Raw genomic sequence first — 17,321 nt, 5'->3', positions numbered from 1 at the left:
TCGTTCAGCGGGTCAATTTATGCGAAGTATTTTTTGACTACATCTGAGTTCACAGGGGACGGAAAATCTTCACCATCCATAGTTGTTAGCATCAAGGCTCCACCAGAGAAAACCGTTTTAACAACATATGGACCTTCATAATTCGGAGTCCACTTGCCCCTGTTATCTGTACCGGGAGGAAGGATCCTCTTCAAAACCAGATCACCTGTCTGATAGCTTCGAGGACGCACTTTCTGATCAAAGGCCTTCTTCATCCTTCTTTGATACAGCTGCCAACCGCTTTTCCTCAATAAGGCTCAACTCATTGAACCTTGTCCGAATCCATTCAGCTTCGTCTAGCTTAACATCCAGCAAGACTATCAGAGAAGGAATCTTCACTTCAACAGGTAGGACTGCTTCCATACCATATGCAAGGGTGTAAGGGGTTGCCCCGGTCGACATACGTACTGAAGTACGGTACCCATGCAAAGCGAAGGGCAACATCTCATGCCAATCCGTGTACGTCACCACCATCTTCTGCACAATCTTCTTAATGTTCTTGTTTGCCGCCTCTACAGCACCATTCATCTTCGGTCTGTAAGGAGAAGAGTTGTGATGCTCGATCTTGAAATCTCTGCAAAGCTCTTTCATCATCTTGTTATTGAGATTCGAACCATTATCAGTTATGATTCTCTCAGGAACCCCATAACGACAGATAATCTCCTTCTTAATGAATCGGGCAACCACTTGCTTGGTAACATTAGTATATGAAGCTGCTTCCACCCACTTGGTCAAGTAATCAATCGCAACCAGGATAAAGCGATGTCCATTAGAAGCAGTAGGTTCAATCTTCCCAATCATGTCGATGCCCCACATCGCGAATGGCCAAGGAGAATTCATGACATTCAGAGGGCTTGGTGGTACATGCACTTTATCTGCATAGATCTAACATTTGTGGCACTTCCGAGCGTATTTGAAACAGTCGGATTCCATGGTTATCCAATAATAACCGGCTCTTAACAATGTTTAGCCATTGCATGACCACCAGCATGGGTACCGAAAGACCCCTCGTGCACTTCTTGCATCAACATGTCTGCTTTGTGTCTATCCACGCATCTGAGCAGAACCATGTCAAAGTTCCTCTTGTACAACACATCATCCTGATTCAAATAAAAGCTTCCAGCTAGCCTTCTCAGGGTCTTCTTGTCATTCTTTGGCGCTCCTTCGGGATACTCTTGGCTTTTGAGAAAATTCTTAATATCATAGTACCGCGGCTTCTCATCAACAACAGACTCGGCTGCAAACACATACGCAGGCCTCTCGAGTCGATTCACAGCAACGTGTGGCACATGATTATGCCAATAGACTTTAATCATAGAAGACAAAGTAGCCAAGGCATCAACCATCTGATTTTCATCTCGGGGGACATGATACAACTTCACCGTCTTGAAGAAAGTCAGGATCCTTCTGGTGTAATCTCGATAAGGAATCAAATGCGGCTGATGAGTATTCCAGTCTCCATTGACTTGGTTAACCACTAGAGCGGAATCTCTGTAAATGTCCAGAGTTTTGATCCTTAGATCGATGGCTTCCTCAATCCCCATGATACAAGCCTCGTACTCAGCTTCATTGTTGGTCACTTCAAAGGTCAACCTGGCAGAAAAAGGTAAGTGTGCACCTTTAGGATTGATGAGTACTGCCCCAACACCGTTTCCATTCACATTAACCGCCCCATCAAACATCAGTGTCCACTTGTCATCAGGATCCGGTCCTTCCTCGACAAGAGGCTCTTCACAATCTTTCATCTTTAAGTACATGATGTCTTCATGTGGGAATTCAAACATCATCGGCTGATAGTCATCAATTGGTTGCTCGGCAAGGTAGTCAGACAGAATACTACCCTTGATGGCCTTTTGCGACGTATACTGGATATCATATTCAGTTAAAATCATCTGCCAACGAGCCACACGTCCAGTGAGAGCCGGCTTTTCAAAGATGTACTTCACTGGATCCATCTTAGAAATCAACAAAGTAGTATGATTCAACATATACTGTCTTAGTCGGCGAGCAGCCCATGCCAAAGCACAACAAGTTTTCTCGAGCAGTGAATATCTTGTTTCACAATCGGTAAACTTTTTGCTAAGGTAGTATATTGCATGCTCTTTTCGACCAGACTCGTCATGCTTTCCCAATACACACCCCATCGAGTTCTCAGTCACTGAAAGGTACATTATCAGAGGCCTCCCAGGAACTTGAGGTATAAGGATTGGAGGTTTCTGCAAATATTCTTGTATCTTGTCAAAAGCTTTCTGACAATCATCATTCCACCGATTGCTTGATCTTTTCTTAGCAATTTGAATATTGGTTCACATGTGGCCGTTAGGTGAGATACGAACCGTGCGATGTAGTTCAATCTCGCTAGAAACCCACGAACCTGCGTTTCCGTTCTTGGTTCAGGCATTTCTTGAATAGCTTTTACTTTCGCTAGATCAACCTCAATCCCTTTCTCACTAACAATGAAGCCTAACAGCTTTCCGGATCTCACTCCAAACGTACACTTGTTTGGATTCAGCCTCAGTTTGAACTTTCTCAGTCTTTCAAACAGCTTCTGCAGGTTTACCAAGTGCTCCTCTTCTGTCTGAGACTTCGCAATCATATCATCCATGTACACTTTGATTTCTTTGTGCATCATGTCATGAAAGAGAGTCGTCATAGCCCTCTGATTGGAAGCACCGGCATTCTTCAACCCGAATGGCATGACCTTGTAACAGAACGTGCCCCAAGGTGTAATGAATGTCGTCTTTTCCATGTCTTCTGGCGCCATCTTGATCTGATTATAGCCAGAAAATCCATCCATGAAAGAGAAAACCGAGGATTGAGCAGTGTTATCAACCAATACATCAATGTGAGGTAATGGGAAGTCATCTTTCGGACTGGCTCTGTTTAAATCTCGGTAATCGACACACACCCTGACTTTACCAACTGCTTCTGAACCTCCTCTTTGACCTTGACAGCCATATCAGGACTAGTTCTGCGAAGCTTCTGCTTTACCGAGGGACAATCTTCCTTGAGAGGTAGCCTGTGCACCACAATATCTGTATCCAAACCAGGCATATCTTGATACGACCATGCGAATATCTCCACATACTCTCGCAGCATATCAATCAGCCCTCTCCTGACAGATTCCTTCAAAGCATCCCCGATCTTGATCTCCTTCTTGGCGTCCTCAGTACCAAGGTTAATGATCTCCAACTCTTCCTGATGAGGTTGGATGACCCTCTCCTCCTGTTTCAATAATCTGACCAATTCTTTGGGGAGTTCACAATCTTCCTCACTCTCCTCTTCGGCTTGGTAAATGGGATTATCGAAATCATACTGAGCCATAACAGAACTGTTTTTAGTAGAGTTCGCGAGATCGATTCTGCATGAACGATGTTTAATGCTTTATTTTAGAAAAGAGTTCAAGCAAGTCACAAAAACAAAAAACATTGCCATTTTTATTGTTTTGAAAGTGAAAACAAAAGCAGAAAGACAGTGAGCACAAAGTTGTTTGAAAAACGTCCTTTATTAATGATAATCATTGACAATTCAAGCATGATGTGGCCCTATAATGAACCACTACACCCCGGGCAGAGCGTAGGGTTTTTGTGCAAAATGAAAAACAAAACAAAATTACTCTGTCTGAAGAGTAACTTGGACTATTTCTTTGGCTGTCCAATTGTTGACCATCTCCCCGGGAGCACACGGGCGCACCCAGTTGTTCATATCATAATCACTGTCACCATCTTCACTACCGGTTGCAAAGACGTCACCATGATTCATCAACCCAGCGCTGGTGAAGGTACTCGGCCCTTTCTGAACACCCTGCTCTGCCTGAAGAGGCTGATAATCAATGCCGAATTTGTCTTCTTTCACGGGCATGTCAACCATCTTGCCCCAGCCTTCCGCGTTGCCTGAATTAACAACCTCCAAAGCTTGCTTGTATGACGCAATTGAGGCACCTGGCTTCTTCTGTTCAACAAAAGCCACCTTCTCAATCTCAATGGTCTCGAGAGCTTTGCACATAGTTTCATGAATTTCGCCATCCATCTCCACATATTTGAAAGAGGATAGATGACTCACAAGAATGTCTTCCTCGCCACACACAGTCACAACCTGACCATTCCACACATACTTCAGCTTTTGATGGAGAGTTGACGAAACTGCCCCAGCCCCATGTATCCAGGGACGCCCCAATAGACAACTATATGCTGGTTGAATATCCATCACATAGAAGACAATATCAAATACCTCTGGGCCAATCTTCACTGGCAACGTGACTTCGCCGAAAACAGATCGCTTGGATCCATCGAAAGCACGGACCACAACATCACTTGGGGTGAGGACAACCCCTTCAGCATCAAGTTTAATCCAAGCCTTCTTGGGAAACACGTTCAACGAGGAGCCAGTATCAACCAACACATGTGACAATACCGAGCCTTTGCATTCCATAGTGATATGCAGGGCTTTGTTGTGATTGCGACCCTCAAGTGTCAGATCCAGATCTGTGAACCCCAAACCATGTCATATGCTCACATTTGCAATAACACCCTCGAGTTGGTTGACCGAAATCTCTTGAGGCACGTAAGCCAAATTCAACATTTTCAGCAAGGCGTTACGGTGTGCCTCAGAGCACAACAACAGAGAAAGAATAGAGATTTTCGACGGAGTCTGGTTCAGTTGATCCACAATCTTATAATCACTTTTATTAATGATCTTCATGAATTCCTCTACATCTTTCTCAAAAGAACCCTCAGGCACCTCCTTCTGCACTGGTCCTTCCTCAACCACAGTTTGCTTCCCTTTTTCTTTGGCAAGAGCCTCGGCATTACTATCTCTCAGAGTTTGTGGCGCAAATTGACGACCGCTTCTTGTGAACCCCTCAGGTCCTCCCACATTATCCACAGTTGGACCAACAGTTACAGGAGTTTTATTTGGCAAACCAATGGTCACTGGAGCCTGATTCACTGGTCTGGTCTGATTCTCTGACCTTCTGTTGCTACGGAAAGCATTATCATACTTCCACGGAACCGTTCTACTGTTCTCAACAGGTCTTCCACTAGAAGAAGCAATGGTGGTAGGAGTACCAACAGTTACAGGTGCAGATATGGTCACAGGAGCACCAATAGTTACGGGTGCATTAACGGTTCTTGGAGCATGTCCAGGACCCTCAGACGGTTTGAAGTAAATGGTAACAGTTGATACCACCCCACGATCTTTCACAACACGACCAAACTGTAGGCACCCCTCATCCATCAGACCCTAGATACCTCTTTTCAACTTTTCACAACCATTATCTTAACTGTCACAATCGAAACAACTTTCATCACAACCCGGAAACACTCCCCCTTTCAACAGACGTTCTTTTACCACAAGCAACAAGGTTTGAACATCATCAACATCAACCACCAAATCTACAGCTTCTCCATCTTCCACATTGTTCACCCTAGGCCCACCATGCTGAGGCATAGGATTATTCACAACATTTGGAACATGAGCAAAGTTGATTGTCTTGGGATCAATCAAATCCTGGACCTTATGATGGAAAGCCCGACAATTTGCAATGTGATGCCCCGGTGCACCAGAATGAAAGTCACAACGGACATTGGCATCATACCCAGCAGGTATCTTCGTCAACGGAGCCATGGTGCGAAGTTCAACAAACCCCAACCTGAGCAGTTCCGGAAGCAATTCAGCATATGTCATCGGCAACGGGTCGAAACGGCGATCCGGCATTCTCTGTCTTGGCTGAAATGGGCGTTGTTGTTGTTGTGGTTCTCCTCTTGGTTGTTGTTGTTGAGGTTGAGTTGTTGGGATGGTCACAGCAGCAACCTGACGATACTGTCCTCTGTTCATATTCCTCCGATGGTGGACATCATTTGTTTCACCCTCTCTCTTTCTGGGTGCCCCAGAAAATGGTTTCTTGGAACTCGAAGATGAAGAACCCGAATCTTGAATCTTTCCTGCTTTAATGAGACTTTCAGTCCTCTCTCCGCAGATTATGACATCTCAAAAGCTACCGAACGGGCAACTTCCCATACGGTCCATAAACACACCCTGCAGGGTCCCAATGAACATATCGATCACCTCTCTCTCCAGCATCAGAGGTTGCACTCTTGCAGCTAATTCGCGCCACCTTTGGGCGTACTCTTTGAAGCTTTCACCAGACTTTTGACACAAGCTCTGTAACTGAGTCCTACTCGGAGCCATGTCCATATTGTGCTTATATTGTCTCAGAAAGGCTTCACCCAAGTCTCTCCAGCTTCTAATAGACTCTCTCTTCAAATCCATGTACCAGTCCAAAGACGCTCCAGATAAGCTGTCCTGGAAAAAGTATATCCACATCTTCTCGTTATCAGTGTATGCAGAGATCTTTCTGTAGTAAGCCTAAACATGGGTGCGAGGACAAGAAGTGCCATTATATTTGTTAAAGGATGGCGCCTTGAATTTGTAAGGGATCCTCAATCCATCAACCAAGCCCATATTGGTTATATCAAAGCCCAAGGAATTCTGACACTCCATGGCACGGATTTTCTCAGCAAGGGCATCAACTTTTCTATCCCTTTCTTCAGTCCTTCCCACCTCATCATCATCACTAAGGAGAGTGAACATATCCTCTTTTCTATCAACCAACGGAGCAGGATGGCGAGCTGGAGCACGGGCCGCTCGAACATTAACAGTCTCTGGAGCGATAGGTTGTCCGTTGATTCTGATACCCCTCAACTCATCACCCACAACATAGTTATTAACAGGGATGGTAGCAGCAACAGTGTCATTAACAGGGACTCCCTCTGGCGAATTACGGTTGACAGGTGGAATCACAGCTTCCTGTCTCTGGGCCAAGGCTCGCATCTCCTCTTGCCCTTGTATAACCCCTTGCATCATATTCATGAATTGGGCCATGTTAGCCCTCATCTCTGCCAATTCAGCCTGAACTTGATCCATGCTTCTCTGTTGATTCAGTCTTGTCGCGTAGCGGTGAGGACGATGATCAGCAATCCGGCCTAAAACAGGAACCAGAATGAGAAACCTTCTTCAAGGACACCTGTAATACAAGAATGATATGTGCATGATGTGTATGATGCGTATGCTGTTTTATCATGAATGATCCTGAAAAAGGATGTACATATGCGGGTTAACCTTTTTTCTTTTATGCACTATTATTTTTTTTGGAAATAAAAATGCTATGATGCTAAATGATTAAGCCATGGCAGGTAGGTTGTGCATCACAAGGCACAGGATCAGAACTTCGGCATCAGAACCAACGATCACCAACAGAGCAAGTCACCATCTCAGCAAGTACCCTCAAATTCAGCCCAGGGATCCGAAATAAACGGAACCCTATGATAAATACCACGGTCAAACCTCCGGCATCTCAGAAATAAACATCCAGAAATCCATCTGAACCAAGGTTATCATCACAGAATTACTGACGGAACTTGTACGGTAAGAATCATCCCTCCCCTCACAGGTGAATTCTAATGAGGTCATCCTAAGGCGGATAATGGTCTCGACAATCGGACAAGATACTCAACGGGTTTGCCCTTTCGGGTGTGCCGTTGTAGCTCTCATAAGATCATCTAAACCAAAGATCCGGGAAAGAACGGTCACCGAAGTCAACAACTCAAATGAGGTGACTCAACCAAAGTGGATACTCCACAAAGGAAGAGCTTTCTCAAAAGAACCTCGTCCGGCTTGTGGTATGTCACGTCGCCAAAAACATGTTGACCTAACATGAGAGGCAACATGAGACCACGCTAATCCTAGGTGTGTACTCAGGCCTGGGTTTTAGCCCCACTCAGAACACCCACCCTAAATCAGAGGAACAACCTGTACATAGTCCAACACAATGATAATATGATGCATGCAAACATATATGCAAATATATATAATCACAGCATAATAATCACAAATGCCATAAATAAAGCAGTAAAAGCAACCAAAACTATCCTAGAGAGCGCTAGGATTGACTCGCTTAGGGAAGATGGACCAGCAAGAGGTCAACTTCTCTATAGTCCCCAGCAGAGTCTCCAGCTGTCGCATTCGTGAAAAACAACCGGCGGGAAAAAGACACAGAGCTGCCACCGTGCGTTATTTATCCCAAAGGAGGGAAAGGAAACGCTCGAAGTAAACCTGGAAAGGAAATGGTCTTACGACTAGAGATTGCAAGGATCGGGAGTCGGTTACGCAAGGGGAAGGTATTAGCACCCCGTCACGTCCATCGTACTCGACGGGATCCACGCTCGAAAGAATAGAAGAAAGGTTGCTAAATATCTACTCAAAGAACTGCACATACACTGGAATAAGAGACAGGTGAAAGAAACAGAGGAAGGATACGGGGAACGTACTCGCTAGGACATCTCATCCTATGCATACGTATCTTCTCTGACCAGAGGAAGAATCAGAGCACTCGTAGCTCGGCTAACGCACGCCGAAACAAAACACTAAACCAAAGACGCTGAGACGTAAGAGCAAACACACAACTAGAAACGGAATGCCAATGGATGGGCTTACGTCCGAATCCGAACAAATAAACGCAAAACAAGAACCCAAACGCCAATCGCTGGACTTACATCAGACTCCAAACAATCAACAAACAACAGGAAACCGAATGCCAATCGCTGGACATACATCAGACTCCAGACAAACGCACACGAAAAGAAGAAGGGTCTCGATTGCAATTAGGGCAAGAGAAAGGGAAGGTCTCAATCGCAACGAGGGTGAGAGAAAAGAATTAAATGTTAGTCGTCAGTCAAACTCGACAAGACATCGCATCTCGTGCCTACGTATCTCATTTGAACATGAGAATCAGAGTTGTCGTAGTTCGGCTAAACTATTTCTATTTGTTTTGTGTTTTTTAAGTGAACGACACTACTACGTAATCTACCGGATGCTCGACCTTTGGAGACTTACTCACCTGTAGTAGAAGGAGTTAACGTGTTCTTAAGAGAAGATAGAGTTGTTTTGTGTTTTAGGAAAGCTCACGCAAGAAAGGAAGTCCTAGACGAAGGAACCGTGCTACCTTAATTGACATGCAAACGAGAGACTATGCGAAGTCTAGCAATCCTATGGGGATACAATCACACCACACACAAAGACATACAACATGAAGTAAACACACCAACAAGGGGGCTCAAACGTCAAGGGTGAGGCTTTAGTCAAGGGGTCATATCAACCTCGACAAACAAGCCGGCACTTGAAGGGTATCTGAGGGCTCTTAACCACTGACATTGACCGTCAGGGTGAGCAGATGAAAGGTAATGAGGGTAAGACCTCATAGCTCTTAACCCGGGCCTGGGTGAGCTTCAAATCAATGAAAACATGGGGGACCAGAATGTGGGACCCTACTCCACTTGACTGACTCTATATACAAAGGATCTTGGGTGTTTATTCAAAATGCATCAGCACGTAGTGCGAGCAAGATGAAAGACTCAACTGAATAGCAGGGGGTTGATTGCAAATCCCTTCTATCTGCCAATCGCCTCTTCACTTAGGAGGTCTTGAAGTACATGGCACAAATATAAACAATCACAGTCATTGCCTCTTAAGGAGGACTTCAGCCAAATTCCTGCCAAAAGAAACGACAGGGCTTCCAGACTACATGGAGTTAGAGAATTGTTACCTAGGTGGTATGCCAACCACAAGCAAAGCAAAGCAACTCAAGCAATGAGTTAAAGCTACTAAAGTACCTATAAGAAAATCAAACAAGTCAATATTCACATTCAGACAAACCAAACAGACAGTCAACAGTGAGACAACTAATATACACAATGCGAGTCAACAACTCAAGTGAGTTCATCACCAAGGAACCTACAACACAAGAAAGGTTAGTGGACAAAGAATTTTGCATCTCAATTCATGAGATCAACATCAACCATCAAGACTAGAAGCTTGAACCTGAAATGCAAAACTCAAAAGATGAGTACAAACCACTAGCATCAAGGCTAGGGTAAAAGGCAAAGTAAAAAGTCAAAACAGCAACCAAGATCTAACATGAAGCTCATTTAAACACATAAGAACATGTCCTGAAAAGGACCAAACTCAAATCACAAGGCAAATCCATCAACCAAACATGATAAGGCAAAGGCAATCACAATGCACATAATTGGACTTCAAGAATCAAAATACCATATTAAAACAGAAATGAATCAAACAATCATGCAAATTTTTATGTGCATACAAAATGTTAAACATAATCATCATGCCAAAAATTGGAATCAACAGAGCTCAATTGACCTAGAAATGAAAATGCACAAGTATGACATCAAATTGTGTGACACACATTGTCACACCATACAATCCTGTGTCTAAAATAGAGATGAAAAATGATAAAAATACACAACTAAGCCTCAAAAATCATGCAACATGTTCGGAATCAGCATACCAAATTTTAAGTCAATTGGCCAATGTATGAGCGTTTCACAATAGAATGAATGAAGCATGTCACATTTGCATACATGTCCAAAGAATCAATCACGTTTAAAATTCCAGAAATGATAAAATAATGAAACCATAACCACAAAATAATTGACATCTCAATGAACATGTAGAAAAAAGTTTGGAATTATTTGGATTTGTTTTCAATTAGTTATGATTTTTACAAGTTGCATGAAAATATTATAAAATGATGAAGAAATCATATGAAAATATGGAGGGAAATGATAAATGGTTTGAATAATTTGAAAAATGCTGGAGGCTGGAATCGAAGGAGGTGTGCGCATCAGCCTTAAACACAGTCATTTTGGACCAAGCGAAGAATTAAAATGAATTTTGCAAGCACTGGCGTGAGGGATCGAACCGGATACGCAAGGGTGAAAGGCTTATGCACAGTGCATGTGAAGCGCTCAAACCAGCAAGCCCTAACACTATTCATGGACGGTGGACCAAGGCGGTTTCCACCGTCTTCTTCACCAAGTCCGACGACGCTATAGTGCGCGCTCATGAATTTTTTTGTAGAATTTTGCAATATATATACCAAACGACTCGTCTTTGCATGTAGATCATGAATCCAACATTTATTAGTCCTAATTCTTAATGGATAATGCAAATCGAAGCAAAACATCTATGAACATCAAAACTTCAATTCATCATAACTCACTCAATAATCATCCATTTCAAGTGAAATTTATATCAGAATTCTCAGTGTTCAAAGCTCTACACAATTATGGAAATGGATTAAAGAATTTAGAGATGCGAATTTCCAACCTCTTTAAGAACAGTGGATGAAAACAGTTGATTCAAGGCCTTGAAAATGTCCAGATCTTCTCCTCAATCCTTGTTATGAAGCTTTAAACATGAATTGATGCTTGCAATGGCCTGGATCTAGCTCAAATCACAACCTCCATGTTCATATTCATGTATGGATTTGCTTGATTCTTCACCAATTTCTTCAAATCAATGCTTGAATCCTACCAAATGATGATCAAGGAACAAGAATATGCAATAAAAATCAAGTGTTATGTGAAGAATTTTTGAATTTGGATTGAGAGAAAAATTGGAGGGAAAAATGTGATCTAGATCTAGAATATGTTAGAATGAAAATTCTGTTAGGATTAAGCTTATATATGCTGTGTTAATTACTATGCTAATCACACTTAACTTGGTTAATGAAAAATTAAGAAGAAAAGAGGTGTTATACACAATTGGAAAATGCACCCTATGCATGGCAAATATGAACATGAACAGTAGCATGCATGGTCCAATTACACTTAAAATGAGCTTATGAACATGATGGAATGGTAAAAAAACTCATATGATCAACCAAATTCAAATTTGGTATTTTCCCTCCAAAATTGGCATGCATGAACAAATGATTATATGAGATAATTTCATGCAATGCAATGTTGGATTTGGAAAATATGAATCATAAGGAGCATAATGCAAAAAGAGGCACTCAAATTGGAGCTTTGGATCAAAAGTTATGGCTCTTGGAAGTTCCGTGCACACTTTGCAATCATTTGGCCATAACTCTTCAACCATTCATCAGATGCTCATGATCTTGGACTTTTTGGAAATGGGAGAGAACGATCTTCAACTTTCATGTTGGACAAAATTTTATTTGAAGCTTCTTTGATGTTGGAAAGTCAAGTTGAAAGTGGTCTAAAAACTTTCCATTTTTGGAAACATGAAATTACAGGTCACTTTCCATTTTGGGAAACTTTTGAACTGGCTTCAAAATCTTCAAGGTAGATGTTTGAAATGATGAATAAGCCTCTCTTGGACATGAATGAAGTGTCTCAAATCATTTCTCCACCTCCTAGCCCTCAGTTGACTTTCAGTTGACTTTTATGGGCCCTAGATGACCTGGACATGCACTGTGGACTTTGGGCCTCTAATACTTGGTCAAGTTGCTTCAAAATGAACCTTGGCTCATGTAAGCTCTTTAGAAAACTCATGTGGCCTTCAACTCAAGGAGAACCTTGCCTCCTCTTTGCACAGATGAATTCTCTTGATGCCAATGCTTGTTGATATGGTGCAATGCAATGTGTAATGGTAAATGTCCTAAAAAATGAAATGAATGCATGAATGGGGGGTGCAAATTTGAGGTGCTACAAATACCATCCATGCAGGGCTTTGACTCGTGTCCGTGATGGAACGCGTGCTGAAGACCACTTGATTTGCCACCTCAATTAATGAGGGAGATCAAGTGGTCCACGTTTCTTTGCCATTTTCTGATTTTCATTTTATTTGGTATATTTTCATTAATTCATATTAATTTGAATATTGATCCAAAAAATAATAGAGTTTCACCAAAAAAATTTAAATAAATTCCTCTTTCATTTTCTGAATTAAAATTATTTTTTGGATCATATTAATATTTTTCATGATTTAATTGTTTTTGTGAATATTTTTAATTGTTTAAAAATAGTTTTAAGTTTCAAAAATTAATGAATTTATTTCTCCATGGTCCTTTGACCTTGTTTGACCTACGATAAATCTCAAGGCCATTTATTTGGTGTTTTGATGAGGTTTTAGGATTTGGATCAACCATAATTTAATTTAATGCATTATTTAATTGATTTTAATTGTTTAATTGCAAAATAAATTGCGTTGAACTTTTGATATTGACTTGTTGAGTTTGACTTGTGTTGTTGGGCTTTGGTCAAGGTTGATTTGACTTTGTTTGAGTTAAAATCATTGGATTTAGGGGATTGATGAAATGTACATTTCATCTCCCAAAATGAATGAATGATTTTAATTTGATAAAAGTCCTCCTTTGACCAATTTATGTTGATTCCATTCCCCCTCCCTCTTCATATCAATCCCATTCTCTTCTCATTCATTTCATGGACCTATGATATCTCTATATCCTAAGGCTAGTTCATTGCAAAATCAACCTAAGTATGGATGAGATTAGATCCACCCCTTCTGCATTCTTTTAAGTGTGGTATGTTTTTGGAGTATGGTTCACAATACCATATCTCTAACATGCATTAACACTAAAATTTCTATTCTACAACCTTAAATAGTAGTGACTTCTACATAAGTCTGATTACGATTGCTTAACATAGCGCTAAACTATTGACACAAAAGGCATAACATTCTAGTAAGTGAGATTGTAAGTCTCCACTCCTTCATGCTATTGTATGGAAACTTGGCCTTTTTTCCTTCCTTTGGAAGATTTCTTGGTTCAAGGATCCATGCTTGTGAAAAGTGGGTCGAGTGATCTCCAAAGAATGACTTAAACAAAACAAAGCAAAAGCAAATACTAACTTCTAATAAACTAACAACAGACATTTAATTTCAAGCCATTTACTTTTATGCACTTTATTTCTAAAGTCTTTATTCATTTGTCATTATTCATATCATTTAACTTGTTTATCTTAATGTCATTTTCACTTTGCTCATTTGAGCCTTATCTTGTGATTATATTGTGATTGTATATACTTGTTTGTGTTTCTGGTCTTTTGACCTGAATGTATATAATAACAACAAAAACCCTAAAAGACATTTGATCTGAGACATTGGACTTAGAATTAGGGAACACTCCGTATGCAAAAGGACTTGGCCAATGCCAACTTTCATGAAACCAAGTGATTGTGAATTGAAACTCCATCTAATGTAAGTATTGTGATTCCATTTGAGTTCATCTGCTATATGGTCTTATTGAAGTTGTTACTTTGAATCTGTATCTAATTCCTACCTCTGAGCCATTCAAGGAGTATGTCATTTGATACATGGGAGATTATGAAGAAGATCATGGAATTGCTAAGCTTGTATGTGGCTATCTTTATTTGATGCCTTGCTCTTCATCTTACAAATTGTGTATTGATATTGCTTGATTCTAAAGTCCAAGGGAAATTTGGGTTTCTATATGACATTCTTGTCTATTGGATTGCAGCCCATTGGTCAGATCTTTTCAACTCTTAACTTTTAAATTTTTTCTTAGGACTAGTCTCTTCATCTGCTCCCCGTTTCTTTAATTTCAAATCTCTCCCTCCTTTTAAAATCTTCTTTATAATGATTTATAAACATAGACCATATTGCAAATTAGAAACTTTTGCCTTATACCATTGCATTTTTAAACTCTTTTCTTAATCAAACTTGTAAATGAACCTAATTATACTTGACTTAAAATTTCAAAAGACAAAAAGAACTAACACTCATTCAAACCTTTTTAGGCCTTTTGTTCCTCTTTTAAAACTTCAATTTTTGTTAAAAGCAATGCGTTCACTTTGAAATTGTTACCACGAACTACGAGGTTTTGATCCCTCATTTTATGTTGGTACATAGGCACAAGTCCGAAGGTCTTGTCAAACGCAAAAATATAATTAATGAATTCTTTTTTCATCCCTCCACTCTATTTATTGCAAATATCATTTTGGGTGCTAACATCTTCCCTCTGTTTAACCAACCCCCTTACTTGTAATCTCTGGAATTTTATTAGTTTTGATTTGAAAACTTATAATCTTTGGGTTTTGTTCTTACTTTTCCCTTTTCCCTTGGAAACAATAAAAGCACGATGGCGACTCTGGTTTAATTGAAGTTTATTTTATCAATAGCTTAATGGTCATGAATTTACTGCTACAATGTCACAGAAGTAATTTGTGGATATGCATTATGTAAGACCTCAATTTTGACCATAAGATCCCTCATGTTATCTCATCATATGCATTGTCTTTGGGATCACACCTTGGCATCCTCCTTACCCCCCATTCGTTGGGTTTGCATTAGGAGAGATCACCAAGCACATTTGATTGTATCATACTTTGTTTTTCATTGTTTATTGTAAGTCCCCAATTTTGACTCTATTGGGAGTGCTGAGATCACTTGGGCGGTGTTCAGGGAGAGATTCCTGAGGAAGTACTTTCCAGAAGATGTCAGAGGAAAGAAAGAGATAGAGTTCTTAGAATTGAAGCAGGGCAATCAGTCTGTTACTGAGTATGCTGCTAAGTTCACAGAGCTGTCGAAGTATTACACTCCCTATGATGAGGCTACTAGGGAATTTTCAAAATGTGTGAAGTTTGAGAACGGGTTACGTCCCGAGATCAAGCAGGCTATTGGGTATCAGCGGATTAGAGTGTTTTCTGACTTGGTTGACTGTTGCAGGATTTTTGAACAGGATACCAAGGCCAGAGCGGAGAACTATCAGCAGAGGGTTGATAGGAAAGGCAAGAATCAGAATGATCGTGGGAAGCCGTATGCAGCTGGCAAAGGTTTCCAGAGACAGAGTGGGATGAAGAGACCTAGTGGGGGAGACTCCAGTGCCCCTGCTAAGTGTTACAGATGTGGTCAGGCTGGACATCGTATCCATGAGTGTACCAGTACTGAGAAGAAGTGTTTCAAGTGTGGCAAAGGTGGTCACTTGGCTGCAGAGTGCCGGTTGAAGACTATGACTTGTTTCAACTGTGGAGAGGTGGGTCATATCAGTCCACAGTGTCCCAAGCCGAAGAAAGAGAACCAGTCGGGAGGCAAGGTCTTTGCTTTATCGGGTTCTGAGACTTCTGCAGATGATCGTTTGATCCGAGGTACGTGTTATATTAATGGCTTTCCTCTTGTAGCTATTACTGACACAGGTACGACTCATTCCTTTATCTCTTTGGATTGTGCTGTGAAACTTAAATTAGAGATATCTGAGATGCATGGTAGTATGGTGATTGATACTCCTGCGAAGGGTTCAGTGACTACTACTTCAGTTTGTTTAAATTGCCCTTTGAGTATTTTTGGTAGAGACTTTGGGATGGACCTCGTGTGTCTTCCACTAGTGCAGATTGATGTTATTTTGGGTATGAACTGGTTGGTGTTTAACCGAGTTTATATCAACTGTTTTGATAAGACTGTGATCTTTCCTGAGATTGAGGAAGGAAAGAGTTTGTTTCTATCAGCAAGGCAGGTGAATGAGGCAGTAGCAGATGGGGCAGAGTTGTTTATGCTGTTAGCGACTTTGGAAGCTAAAGATAAACTGGTGATTTGCGATCTAGCCGTGGTGTGTGATTTTCCTGATGTGTTTTCTGAAGAAGTGAATGAATTACCGCCAGAGCGTGAAGTTGAGTTCTCGATTTAATTGGTACCTGGTACTAGGCCGATATCGATGGCTCCGTACCGTATGTCTGCCATTGAGTTAACTGAATTGAAGAGTCAGCTGGAAGATCTGTTGGATAAGAAATTTATTCGTCCGAGTGTGTCACCGTGGGGCGCACCAGTGTTATTGGTTAAGAAGAAAGAAGGTACTATGAGGTTGTGTGTGGACTACAGGCAACTGAATAAAGTGACGATCAAGAATCGGTATCCTTTGCCGAGGATTGATGATTTGATGGATCAGTTGGTTGGTGTGAGTGTGTTCAGCAAAATAGATTTGAGATCGGGGTATCATCAGATACGTGTGAAAACTGAGGATATTCAGAAGACTGCTTTCAGAACAAGGTATGGACATTACGAGTATTCTGTAATGCCTTTTGGTGTGACTAATGCGCTTGGGGTATTTATGGAGTATATGAATAGGATTTTCCATCCGTACCTAGACAGGTTTGTTGTGGTGTTTATTGACGATATTTTGGTGTATTCGAAATCTGAAGAAGAGCATGCTGAACATTTGAGAGTGGTTTTAGGAGTTTTACGAGAAAAGAAGTTATTTGCTAAACTGTCTAAGTGCGAATTTTGGTTAGAAGAGGTTAGTTTCCTTGGTCATGTGGTTTCAAGAGGTGGTGTTGCTGTTGATCCTTCTAAGATAGAAGCGGTATCTAAGTGGGAAGCTCCGAAGTCAGTTTCTGAGATAAGGAGTTTTCTTGGACTTGCAGGTTATTATCAGAAATTCATTGAGGGATTTTCTAAGTTGGCGTTACCGTTGACGATGTTGACTAGAA

The sequence above is a fragment of the Lathyrus oleraceus genome, chromosome 2 (genome assembly GCF_024323335.1).
Source record: "Lathyrus oleraceus cultivar Zhongwan6 chromosome 2, CAAS_Psat_ZW6_1.0, whole genome shotgun sequence".
NCBI lineage: Eukaryota > Viridiplantae > Streptophyta > Magnoliopsida > Fabales > Fabaceae > Lathyrus > Lathyrus oleraceus.
Note: the sequence above shows the minus strand (reverse complement) of the source record.